The 14,076-nt window shown below is 43.8% G+C and overlaps 1 long non-coding RNA gene across 1 annotated transcript in view; it reads right to left on the bottom strand.

Moving 5' to 3' along the window:
• The window catches only part of LOC122801187, a 270,025-nt gene that overhangs the window by 114,187 nt on the left and 141,762 nt on the right, over positions 1–14,076 (bottom strand). The window contains exon 2 of the long non-coding RNA XR_006364674.1: positions 4,640–4,708. This is a non-coding gene — a long non-coding RNA (uncharacterized LOC122801187). The remainder of the gene's footprint in view (positions 1–4,639; positions 4,709–14,076) is intronic.

The following is a 14,076-nucleotide window of genomic DNA, read 5'->3' as shown; positions in this document are numbered from 1 at the left end:
CTCACCTTGCAGAATAAAAAGGTAGACTTGGATGTGAAGTTGTAGTGCAGATCCCAGATGACTTTTTGATTGGAAATTGAGAAATGGTGGTATGTTTCTTGCTTTGTGTGCAAGGGGCCTATGATTTGAAAACACCCCAAAGGTAATCTTTATCCACCACTGGCCAGATGCATTTTCTTTAGATGTGGTGTGGGTTTCAATGCTGTTTCAATGAATGTGAGTTTCAAGGGCACAGAAGTTTTAATGCCAATTCTATTTTCATTGTGGGACAATGTTGCTTTTTTTTAGCAGATCTCTATTAGTGTTTGTGCATTGTGCTGTAAAATGTAAAAATAAAATCCAAATAATCATTATAGAAGTAAAGCAGTATGCACACATTAGTGTTTATGGTAAATGAGGCAAAATAGACAGGTAATGGGACATTGGAATGGCTGCAGGGGAACTCTGGTGCCATATTTTGGTTGTCTGTTCTTCAGTTCCACTGGAGTCGGCAGGGTTACTTAATTATGTATGCAAACTTTACGTTAATCAGCATACAGATTTGTACCTATTTTTCATGGGCCTTGTCCAGATTTTTGATGTTTCCAGGTTGAGAGGTATGTTCTGTCATATACTACACCTGACATTCTAAGCCAGTTGGCTGCAGTCCCTCTGATTCTAGCTTTGACCTCTTCACTCAGACTTCTCTTCTCCTCAACCACCCCTCCCAGATACTTGAAGCAGTTAAACTGTTCCACTATCTTCCCTTCTATCTGAATTCCCAGCTTTTTCTGATTTCCCAGTTTGCTGCCATAACCACTCTCTTAGCTGTACTCAGTTTCATCCAATGTGCCTTCAGTTTTACATTCCATTCCCCTATAATTTGCTGAACTTCTTACTCAGAGTCTGCTTGTAAATGCTACATCATCTGCATACAACAACTTTGTTGACCTTCACCCATCAGCCTGTTTGCTAATGTAATCCATCACCAATATGACCAGCAGTGGGCTCAGAGCTGAACCCTGATGCACACCCACTCCCAATGTGAACCCATCTGTGAGACTGAACATTGTTTGTATTTGAGTCATTGGGTCTTTGTACATAACTTGCACAAATTCTACCAATATTTTTGGGACTTTGAACCACCACAGGACTGACCAAATCAGGTTTCTTGGGACCTTGTCATATGCTTTCTCCAAGTCTAGGAATACCCAATTGGACTCTTTCCTCATCTCTAGCTTCTCCTCAACTATCTGTCTCAATGGAAACATTGCGTCAATTGTGCAGCATCCTGATCTGAATCTGAACTGCTCATCTTCCATCTTACTTTCTACTACTTTGCATATCAATTTATCAATCAACCTTTCCAGACGTTTTATGCAATGTGACAGGAGTTTGATACCTCTGTACTGCCCACAGTTGTGGCTGTCCCCTTTGTTCTTGTACACTGATGTGAGTATGCTTATTCTCCACTTGTCTGGGATACACCTTCCTCTCCACAATGCTACAAGTACCCTCAGGAGTCATTTCTCCCCTATTTCACCCAGCATCCTTACCATATCTGCTGTGACCTCATCTGAGCTTACTGCTTTCCCTGAGTTAAATTTCCTTAGTGCTGTTCTTACTTCTTCTATGATGGACCCCTCTTCTTCTCTCATCATAGGCTGTGTCTGGAGCAGTACAGCTTCTGTGGGGATTTCTTCATTCAGAAGCTGCTGAAAGTATTCCTTCCATCTACCTTTGATGTCCTGTGGGCAAGTGAGCAGTTTGTTGCTGGCATCTCACATGAAGGGTGACTATCTTCTTTATCTTTATGTCTTTGCATTACAACCTGATATAGTTTATTTATGCCACCTACTGAAAGTCAATTTCCAGAAGCTAGTAGAGTGCCTCTGATGCCCTGCCCTTTCTGTTATTTGTTACTGCAACTCCATTCTTAGCCTGTTTGTTAGCCAGCCAAAATTACTTCCTAGCCTGGTCTGTCTTTTCTATCTCCCTCTTTTTCGTGCACTCCTTCTTTCTTTTGATGACTTCCTGGACTTCTGCATTTCACCATCACCTTTCCTCATGTTCCTTATTTCCATAAGTACTGGGTCATATATCTGTTCTGTAGTCCTCACACATGCTGCTTTGAGGCACTGCCATTCTTCTTTAACTTCACCTATTTCTTCTTCTTCTTGGAGTGCTACAGCAATGAGTAATTCCTTGAACTGTTGTACTTTCTCTCCAGTCATCTTCCAGGTCTTCAGCTGGTGTTTGTTGACCTTATAACCATCTCTGACCACTGCTTGCAGCAGATTGTAGCACCCAGTGGTCTATGGTGTGAGCCGAGTGTTTCACTGGGGATGACTTTGCAATCACTGATTCTACCTAAAAAGTCATGGCCAAAATCAGAAAGAGAAACTTATAATGACAATAGTTCACTAATAAAACCAAACAGGAGACTAATTAAATCCAACAAGGCCAATTATCAGGTGAAGATAGCTTCACAGACTAAAGCCATCCATTAGGCCTTCTACAGCTATATCCAAAACTTCAACGGTATCACATAACAGTGTGCAGAACTGGTAGTAAATGGTACCACCTTCACTGAGCAGAGTGACCTAGTGAATCTGCTGGCTGACAAATTCATCTCAAACTTTACTCCTCACTTCCCCGCCACACCTTGTGAAATCTCTGCAAGAATCCCCCCCCCCAACTGTCAGCAAGGAGCAGATCATAGGGGCACTCATTAAGGCTGCAAACACAGCCTCAACAGGGCCTTGCAATATCCCAGGTTGCCAACTAAATAGCCTGAAACATGACCTATCAGGACCACTTGAGTCACTTTTCAACTACAGCCTCAAGACAGGCTATGTACCAGGCAAATGGAGGACTGCAACGGTTATCCACCTTCACAAGGATGTACCATCAACTCACCCCCAAAAACTACAGATCCATGTAGTCTGACTAGTCTAATATGCAACTCCTTGGAATGAATTATCATGAAAATGATCACCAAAGACATTGTCAGCCTACAGGCATAGGACCCATCTCAATTTAGTTTTGTCAAAGGAAGGTCATGCCCACTTAACCTGGTAGACTTCTTTGAGAAGGTAACAGAGGCAATGGGTGAAGGGAAAACTGTGCATACTGCCTACCTAGACCTGGCTAAGGCACTGGACACAATACTCTACTCAGGCATTTTGGACAAAGTCACTTAACTAAGAATAAATTTACAACCCAATGGATTGCCAGCTGGCTTGCAGATAGGACCCAAGAAGTCAGGCTTGGTGAGATCACCTCCACCAGGAGACAGGTCACCAGTGGAGTACTACAGGGCTCCATGCTGGGCCCACCCTTGTTTGGCATCTACTTCTCGAATGTCAAAGCTAATGTCAAGGGCCTCTGGCTCACCAAGTTCACAGACAATTGCAAATTGGGAGCCAGCATAAATAACCCCTATGACACTAGTATCCTGCAAGTGGGACTAACACTAACAAAAGATTGGTGCCAAAGCCAAGGATTAAAAGTCAATGCAAAAAAGTGCATTATAGTGCCTTTTAGGAAAATTTCCACCTGGGAAAATTACTCTGTTGATAAGACACCCTTAAGAACTGACCCGGTAGTTAGAGATCTGTGAACATACATAGACAGTACTACAGCATTTGACCAGCACATAGACAAGGTAGTAAGAAAATCACTCTGTCGCCCAACATATAAGTAAGGGTATGGCATCCAGATTCAAGGAAGTTATAGTACCTCTTTACTCATCCCTTATCAGACCCATAATTGAGTACAATTTCCCCTTTGGTATGTACCTGACTAGGTATATGCAACAGTTGGAATGCCCACATAGGTTCTTCACCAAGAGAAACCAGGGTATTAACACATTGTCCTATACAGATCACCTTAGAGCCCTGTCTCTATACTTGATCTCCTACAGGTTGTTGAGAGGTGATCTGTGCTTTGCAAATAAAGCATCCTTAGATCCAGCCCTAATAGATCTTTTGTATATCTGCAAGAAAACAGCACCAAAAACACTAGATCCAGGGATTTAAACTTTGCTTGTGACAAACAGAACATGCTGGTGAGACAGATATGTGACTCAAAGGATCCCCAGGCTCTGGAATAGGCACCCCATCCATGTGAAGCAGAGTTCATCTCTAATGTTATTCAACCATTTGATGGGAAAATGCAAATTCATTCCCAGGCTGGCCCCCATATCTCTTATTGACAGAGGCTGACAGTAAACATTCTCTAACTAACATTGGATGAGTAATCATAAATTCATCCCCAGGCTGGCCCCCATGTCTCTTATATAGACAGAAGCTTACAGTAAATATTCCCTAACTGACATACCCTCCCACATAACTTCTTAGCAACCTCCTTAATAACATAACCCTCCCTAAGAAACATAACCCACCCCAATTAAGATGCAAATGTTAAAAGAGGATGCAATTGGGCTGGGTTGCGTGGCTAGGCTTATAACGGCTCTGGTGGTCGTTAGCTTAGTACATACCAATGATCCGCTATATACAATTACTTCCATATGTAATATGTAACAGGCAATAATCTAACTAAATACTAACATGTCTACAGGTACGCACTTTGACATTGAGCACACATAACAAGCAACCATGTAATGACTACTAGCAAATATGTAAAGAAATTATCATACCCATTCATCTGGGGAGCCGTTTCATTCGTCTCTGATAGTGGAAGATGTTCTCTAAGATATCTCCTCAAACTGCAAGAGAATGAAAAAAAAAAGATATCTTAAATTACATGTGCAATAATAGAATATACAAGAGTAATGAAATGAAATTTGAGCATTATTAGTGCTTATAATATGTTTCAGGGGCCTTTGCTTAGACCTCTTCTTTGTACTAGCTAAGAAGGTTGCCATTTTTAAGTACCTCTGTGCTCTGAATAGTACTATTTTAAAAAGTGTGAGCACTGTAAGGGAATTAGTGATATTAAGTGACTTTACCTTTGAAGACAATCTAAGAGCTGTTATTTGGCAATGTTATTCAATAATAAAAAAGACATTCTCCACACGGATGTCAGTAGGGAAATGACTATCTTAATTCATCTTTGTAAGGCAATGGTGAGGCCTCATATTGAATACTGTGCTGCTGTGTTTTGTTCTAATAAAGTGACTCAAGTGAAATGGTTACAAAGTATCCAGAAGCGCAAGGGTTTGGACTAAGAATAGATTATGAAGACTTTATTCATTTTCTGATAATTATAGACTGATAAGGTGAGATTTAATCCTGATGCACGTGTGTGCATAATGATAGAGTGGCTGTCAATCTAGAGCTGAAATAAAATCTCAGATGAGTGACACCAGAAACAAAAAGAAGTTATGTACTTACCATAACGTTCCATGTTTGTAGTCCATCTCACCCTTCATTCTAACATATGGGATCAGAGCCGATCCTTGGCTCTGACTAGGCCTATTTACAAGCTGAAAGACTTCTGGTTGGCTTGTGGCTAGGTAGGTATCCCATGGTGTACCAGTACAATCCCCAGATCTTGTTTGCTGCTGACTAGAAGAAATAATAACATACAGAAATAAGCCAATACTAAAAGGTCTCCATAAATAATGAAATTAACATTTTTCTGTCTCCAGGTATTTCCTGGATGGCGGGCGGGTTCGTAAGAATGAAGGGTGAGATGGACTACAAACATGGAACGTTATGGTAAGTACATAACTTCTTTATGTTCTGTAGTCCTGGGACAGCGTTCCTAGCACCTTATTCTTGGGTTGCTCAAGGAAAAATACTCCTGAGTACCGTGGAACCAAAAGATGCTCTACCCCTGGAGGTTAAATCCAATTTGTAATGAGTAATACATGTGTGAAGGGTAGCCCAAGTTGCTGCTGCACAGATATTATCAAGTGGGACCCTAGCTTGAAAGGCTTCAGACGTAGACTGAGATCTGGTAGAATGAGCCTTGATTTTAAAGGGTAAAGGTTTACCCTCAGAATTGTAAACATAAGCTATACAGCTAGAAATCTAATTAGAGAGAGTTACTTTGGAAACTGGTAAGCCCAACCTGGATTCGGAAAAGGGGAAATGAATAATTGATCTGATTTTCTGATGTCTTTAGTCCAGTGCAAATAAAAACGTAATTGTCTATGGACAACCAGCTGGTAAAACCTGTACTCAGCTGTGTTGGAGTGATTTGGAAAGAAAATTGGAAGTTCTATGGACTGATTCAAAGTGGCATGGAAGCAGACCTTGGGGACAAAGGCGGGATTAGTATGAAGGGACACCCTGTCTTTGTGAAAGATCAGATAAGGTGGTTTAACAGACAATGCTTGCAACTCTGGCACCCATCTGGCAGACATGATAGCCACCAAAAACAACGTCTTCCAAGACAAAATTTTCAAAGAGGATGAATGAGAAGGCTCAAAGGGCAGAGATGTTAATTTATTTATTTACATTTGTTAACCGGGAGTGTCCGACTGGACATAGGTCCATTTTCAGCGGAGGCCCAGGGAGAAAAGCTCCACAGTTAAAATAAACAGACAGTAGTTACATTGGATTACATAGCGATTAACAATTTAACATAGCAATTACTTACAACATATTTACAGATGAAGAACCTAGTACATCAGTAGACAACTAGAATCTTTATCTGTGAAGTACATAACAGACATTAACAAATCTTACAAGAAGAAGTTCCTGCTGTATAATAAGTACTAGGCTCTTATGAGCATCTGAGCTTGCTATAATCAAGGTAGTTAGTGGAGTGGAAAGAAATGTAGTGGTTGGATGGGGTGGGTGATATTAGAGTGTGAGTTGCAAGGGCATAGCCAGCATGTTTTTAGGTGTGCTTTTAGTAAAGTTTTGAAGTGGGTGCATGATGGTATGTTGGTAATTGTGGGTGGGAAGGAGTTCCATAATTTGGCTATGGTGCAAGAGAATAGTCCTCACCAGCAGAGTTACTGACTTTAGTGATCTGCAAGTGATTTTTGTTGCTGGATCTTAGTGGTCTGGTGGTGCGATAGGGTTGGAGTAGATTCTGGAGGGATGGGACATTTAGTGGATGGTTTACTAGTTTGTGGGCGAGTGAGAGTTGATACCATTGAAGGAGGTGAGGGAGTTCAAGCCAGCCCAGTTCAGCAAGTAAGAGATAGTGGTGACTATGGTAGGATGCCCCTGTGGCGAATTTGGTGATTTTGTTGTAGCAGGTCTCTAGCTTGTTTAGATCGCATTGCCTTAGGTTGGTATATATTGGAGTGGCATAAAGTAGGGTGGAGATAAGGTGGGAATTTGCTATTGAAATCTTTGCTGCTTTGGTGAGAAGTTGCTTATTTCTGTATAATGCTCCTAGTTTTTTGTGGACATTTTTTATGGTCATGGATATGTGAATGTCAAATTTTAGTTTATTGTCTATTTCCACTCCTAGCAATTTGGTGTGTTCAATTGGGTATATAGTGGTGTTGTCTTTTGCTGTGATGTTAAAGTGAGAGTTGTTTTGAGTATGTTTGGTGGGTTGGAAGATGAGTAGTTTAGTTTTGTTTGGGTTGAGTATTAATTGGGCATTGGATAACCAAGTTTCAACAGAGGAAAAGGCTTCCTGTGTGACTTTTTGCAGTTTGGGTAGGGACTGGGCTGAGCAGATGATGGATGAGTCATCTGCGTATTGTATGAGTGTGCCATGTTTGGTGGCAGAGGCTAGATTATTGGTGAAAACAGAGAAGAGTAGGGGTCCAAGGATGGATCATTGGGGAACCCCTATGGAGACAGGTAGTTAGGGAGATATGTCATTCTGCCATACAACAGATTGTTGGCGGTCAGACAGGTAACTCTGAAACCAGTTGGTGACTGACTGAGAGAAGGATAGGTTATTGAGGACAGAGATAAGTTGTTTGTGTGGGACCATGTCAAATGCTTTACATAGGTCTAGGAAAGTAGCAGAGGAGAGATAGCCATTGTTTTTATGCTGAAGGATAGTGTTAGTAAAGGAGAGTAAGGCAGTGGTGGTGCTATGGTTTGGTCGGAAACCATGCTGAGTATTGGAAAGGAGGTTGTTAGTAAGGAGGTAGTCTGAGACCTGAGAGCGTATGCATCTCTCTAGTATTTTGGAGAGTGGAGAGAGAATAGCTATGGGGCAGTAATTGGTTAGTTCTGTGGAGGGTCCGCCTTTGTGGAGTGGAATTATATGTGATACTTTCCGCAGTGTGGAAACGTAACTTTCTGACAGAGATCGGTTAATCAAAATGGATACTGGGTATGCCAGAGCATCAGCTGCGATTTGTAGGTATTCACTTGGGAGGTTGTCTGCTGCTAATTTGGTGGGCTGCCAGAGCATCAGCTGCGATTTGTAGGTATTCACTTGGGAGGTTGTCTGCTGCTAATTTGGTGGGCTTAAGTTTTATTAGTTAAGAGTTTTTTTATGTTGGAGGTAGGTACAGGAGAAAAAGAGAAGGCAGTGGGGAGATTACTAGTTGAAGGTGTGGGTTGGAGGGGAGGGGGGGTTGTGTTGTTTAGCTAGTGATAGTATGGTTTGTGTGAAGTGTGTGTTGAATGAGGTAGCAATATTTTCCGAGGAGTGAGGGATGTTAGGAGGAGGGGTACTGACTTTACCTGGGTGGAGGATGGAGTTTATGGAGGACCAGAATCGTTTGGGGCTGTGTTGGGAGGAGTCTAGGGCAGACTGGTAGTATTGGAATTTGTCCTGTTTTATTAGCTTTTTGACTCTATTGCGTAGTTCTAGGAATTTCTGTCTAGTTGAGGGGGTTTTGGTTTTGCGCCAGTGCTCCCAGACTTTATCCCTGTTTTTCATTTCTGACTTAGTGGTTTTCTGTAGCCATGGGGAGGGTTGTGCTTTGGTTCTGGAAAGTCTTATGGGGGCATGGTAATTAAGGATGCTCAGGAAGGTAGTATTAAAAAATTCAACTGTGTCATCAAGACTGAGGTACTTTAGAGGATGCCAGTTACATTCTTTGAAGGATGAGATGAATGTGAGTGGGTTAAAGTGTAGTTTTTTACGTATTTGATGGTAGATGACAGGTTTAGCTTGGTATAGGTATTTTTTAGTAGGAATGTTGGGGAGTGATCACTGAGGCTATCTGATAAGCAGCCCGTTATATATGAGTGGGGGCTCTTACTGACTAGTATCCAATCCAGGGTAGTGTGCCTGCTGGAGTTTTTATTTATCCTGGTTGGCGACCGGACTAGTTGGGTAAAGCCATGAAGGTTTACATGATGAGTTGGATGGTTGCCAGAACAGGACAGTTAATTTAGATAACACAAAATTTAAATCCCATGAGGCCACAGGTTCTTGAACAGGTGGTCTTAAAGTGGCACCTTTAAGGAAGGTTTTGCACAGCTTATGAGACATCAAGTTAGAATCTCGAAAACCTAGATGAAAATTTAAAATCACTGCCAATTGAACTCTGATAGTGGCAGCCACAGATCCTTGGTAAAAAAGCTCAGAAAGAAATTCCAAAACCACTGGAATGGAGGCAGTGTAGGGGTCAACATCCATTTTCTCTGCCCAAAGAGAGAATCTTCTCCATTTACTGGAATATAGTCTCCTAGTGGAAGGTTTATGAGAAGACATAAGGATATGAGTCACAGAAGGCAAGAAGTTGTGAAGCCTGACTAGGGGTGAAACTGGAGCAGCCATGCTGTCAAATTGAGGGTGTGTAAGGAGGAGTGAAGCGAACCTGACATGTGAGTCAACAGGTCTGGAACTGGGTCCAGAATCCAAGGATCATCCAGAAGAGACCCGAGGAAGGGGAACCAAAGCTGACGAGGCCAGTAAGGAGCAATGAAGATCAGTTTTCTTCCCAGTCATTTCGCTTTCTGAATAACCTTGGGAATGAGAGAAAAGGGAGGAAAAGCATACAGGAGACCCAGGGGCCAATCGTGAACAAGTGCATCTCTAGGTGACTCCCCCGGAGGGGGGATGAGGGAAAAGTAGCTGCTGCATTTGGCATTGATTGGGCTGGCAAAGAGATCGCAGCAAGGCTGTCCCCACCTGCAGAAAATATGTTCCGCTGTTTCCTGTTTCAGAGACCACTCATGAGGCATCAGGATCTTCCGGCTGAGCTTGTCAGCTATCACTTTGGTCGCTCCTGGAATGTGCATTGCCACCAGAAAACGCTGGGAAGGTATCGCCCATTTCCAAACTTGCATGGCCTCTAGACAGAGTGGGTAAGATCTGGTTCCACACTGTTTGCTGATATACCATACTACCGACATATTGTCTGACTGTATTGCAATAGTCCCCAGAGGAAGAAGGTCATGAAGTGCTTGCAACGCCAGGAGCACCACCTTCATCTCTAGAATGTTGATATGCAGGTGAGTCTTGTGATCTTGCCATGTGCCTTGGACAGTCCTGCCTAGATAATGCCCCCACACCCTATCTGTGAGACATCTGTGGTCACAGTGGCAATGGGTTGGCGAGGAACAAATGAAGCGCCCGTGGTCAGTTGATTGGGTAATGTCCACCAAAGGAGGTCCTTCTTTCAAGATTCTGTCAGCAGAATGTGATGGGATAATGGAAGGTGCTGAAAAGACCATTGAGATGACAGAAGCCACTGAAGAATTCTTGTGTAACCTGGCTAGTGGCACTAATAGTATGATGAAAGCCATGGTCCCTAGGAGCTGCAGAATAATCCTGGCTTTGACCCTTTATAAGGGGAGAAGACGCTGAATTTGAAGAACCAGGTTCTGTGCTCTTTTGGCAGGAAGACGAGCCACCATGTTTACTGTGTCTATATCTGTGCCTATAAAAATCACAGATTGAGAGGGCAATAAGGCAGACTTTTCCCAATGTAGAGAGATTCCCAGCTGGGCACAAAGCTGAATAGTAGCGTCCCTGCTCTGAAGGAGTAGATGCCTAGTGGGGGTGGTCAGGAGCCAATCGTCCAAATACGGAAACACCTGGAATCCTCGACGTCTCAGGTGAGCTGTCACTACAACCATACATTTGGTGAACACCCTGGGGGCTGTGGTGAGACTAAAGGGCAGAGCACAAAACTGGTAGTGACTGGCTCCCAGCCGGAAGCGTAGATGACTCCTTGATGCCCTGTCCATTTTTATGCGGTAGTAGGTGTCTTGGAGGTCTATTGAGCACATCCAATTGTCTTTCCCTAACAACAGGAGCATAAACTGCAGTGTTACCATCCGGAACTTGTCCTTCTTTACTGATTCGTTCGATCTGCTGAGTTCCAGAATAGGCCTCCAATCCCCTGTACATTTTGGCACTAAAAAGCATCTGGAGTAAGTTCTGGATCCTATTTGGTCTGCTGGGACTGTTTGGATGACTCTTTTTGACAGCAACTTGTTGACCTCCACAGTTGCCTGATCCCTGTGATTGGGTGGAACATCAGGGATCTTCTTGGGAACAAAAGATGGAAGAGAAAAGGGTATGACATAACCTCTGGTAATAATTCTTTGTACCCACTTGTCTTAAGTGATACTTAGCCAGGCTTCTGGATACAAAGAAATACGACCCCTGACCGGCCCCACATCAGGAGCGCTGGTATGGCTGGCCTCAAAAGGAATCGTGACCTCCCTGGTTTTGTGGACCCCCCCCCCCTGCTTCTAGGGTGATGTCTACCATTTCCTCCTCCTCCTCTGCCTCTGAAGGAGGAGTCACCCTGTGCCTCCTGGAAAAACCTCTGGGACTTCTTGAACCACATCTTACCCTTAGGGTATAGTCTAGAGGGAACAGTAAAATGTACTCCCACGGCATAGTGCGTTTTTTCTTCTTGCTTGCACTGGGTGAGAGTGTCGTTTACCTTGGATCCAGGAATGACACCTTAGGGAAATTCCTGAACCCGCTGCTCTACTCGCTCCAGTGGCCACATACGAAATAAGCCGTATGGAAGAGTTGACGATAGAGTTCAAGGTGGACAACTGGGCAGAAACCTTGTCAGGGACTCCCTCAGTACATGAACCTTGTAAAGAGTCTCCTAACACTTTAAGGAGATCTCTCTGAAGCCTCAAAGTGAGTAAGGTAATTCAGCGATCTAAGGGTAAATGCTGCTGAAGAAAAGATACGCTTCCCGTATCTGTCCATCATTCGAGACTCCTTATTCGTTGGATGAACAGAAGCAGAATTTGCAGCTAGCTCCTTCTTAGTAGCCGCCACCACCACCATGGCATCTACAGGCACACCTTTAGATAAAAAGTCTTTTCCTGGAGGGGGAGAAAGAAACTTGTTCGGTCTCCTGGGGACTGGCTCCATGGCATCAGGAGTATCCCACACCTTTCAACTAACTAAATCCATCAGTTCGTCGAAGGGTGGGGACACCCAAGAGGCAGAAAGTTGAGACCCGAAAGCCTTCAGGTACACCGACTCCTCATCATAAGGGGTGACAGTGGGCTAGCCACACCTCATCTCCAGGATGTCTACGAAGGAGACATCATCAGAGGACAACTTGGGGGACCCTTCTGACTCCTCAAGGTCAGTGTCAGATGTCAAAGACTCATCCTGGGAGTCAATATGCTTCCTCTTACAAGTCCTCTTTCCATGGGAGCGCCTCAGAAGGACATTCCAGGGAGGTCTCGGAAGAGTGGAGGCCACCAGCCGGTGGCTCCTGAGGCTGAGGGTCTCTGCTGCCGTTGGAGGGAGTAGGAGCAGAGACAGAAGTAGGTGCTTTAGGGGGAAGAGTGCCGGTACCTCTGGTAGGTGCTGACGATCAGGACAGCACACTCCTCATCATCTCGAATGCTGACCTCTTCAGCTCTGAGGACCTCCCTGGCTCCAAGAAGACCGAGGATGCCATCAGCGCTAGAGCCATCGGCTCCGAAATAGACACAGGGTCCAAATTCACCCTAGCCGACACACCGAGAGGAAGACTCAAAACCAAATTTGTTCAGTTCCAAGCATCCCTGTCAGGCCCGACCGGAGATCTTCAGCCCCTGGACATTACGGATGACACCAAAAGTGTTGGAGCAGAACTCGGCTCTGAAACAGCCACAAGGGGAGCTGGAGCCGAAGGTTCCACCAGTGGTACTAAGCACTCCAGCTCCAAAAGACCAGCATGGCTCGGAGGAGGAATGATCACAGAGGGCTGAACGGGCTCAAGTGGCTCCGGAAACCAACTGGGTTGGAACCAACAACAATTTAGGCAAAGCAGACTACTTCAAAAGTCTCAGCACTACCCTCTCCACATCTTCTTCCGATAAACTCCTGGAAGACCTGGCTGACATAGTAGGAGATTGGGATCTCTGAGGTATAGGAGACTTCAATAACAAGGAGGATGGTAGAGGGTCCATAGACCAGCTCCGAGAAACAGTCTCAATAGTCTCAGTGGTCAGCTCCAAAATACTTGGGACCGACCCTGCAATAACAATACCAGTCTCAGTCGGCTCCGACGTCTGTGCAGCCAATGAGACAGTAGATTTGTCTGTTTTTGAAACTTTAAGAGTTGGCTCTGAGACACCAGCCAGTGCCGGGGAGGGCCTCTTAGAAGATTTTGACTTTCCCTTAGTAGATTTAGAGGATGATGAGGAACTAGACAAATCTTCCTCGAAAGAAGGTTTAAGAAAACCTTTTAGGATGAGCTTGTTCTTCCTTTCCTGCAACACCCTAGGACAAAATGCATGACAAAATAAACAGGTCTGTAAATGGATGGCCCCTAAACAGTAAACACAGTTACCATGACCATCTGTTATAGACATTTTTTGAGAGCACTTAATACATTTCTTAAAGCCGGATGGCTTATGATCCTTACTCTCTTTAGACATTCTGCAGTTTAGGACACACGCACACAGAGAAAGGGAAGGAGGAGGACTAGGTCCTCTAATTTAAATGGGCCTAGCCCTGCAGGAAGGAAAACACACCACAAGGACTAGGTCCTCTAAGTTAAATGGGCCTAACCTGGGTAAGGAAGAGATAGGGTCTTCTAACTGAAACAGACCCAGAAAGTTAGAAAGTATCACACACTCAACAGAAACACAGTAATGAGTGGGAATTCACAAATTTAGCTTATGCCAAGCACAAACAGAACATAGTTCTGTTAACAATAGTAGCAATCCAACGATGCTAACAACAAGCTAATTAACTAGGCTAAATAACAAGCGGAAACCGCCAAAAATTCTAGCTATCTATTAACACACACAGAATAACAGTGCACGAAAGGTG

The sequence above is a fragment of the Protopterus annectens genome, chromosome 1.part0 (genome assembly GCF_019279795.1).
Source record: "Protopterus annectens isolate FY-2018-M chromosome 1.part0, PAN1.0, whole genome shotgun sequence".
NCBI lineage: Eukaryota > Metazoa > Chordata > Ceratodontiformes > Protopteridae > Protopterus > Protopterus annectens.
This window is presented reverse-complemented; position numbering and strand designations above follow the sequence as displayed.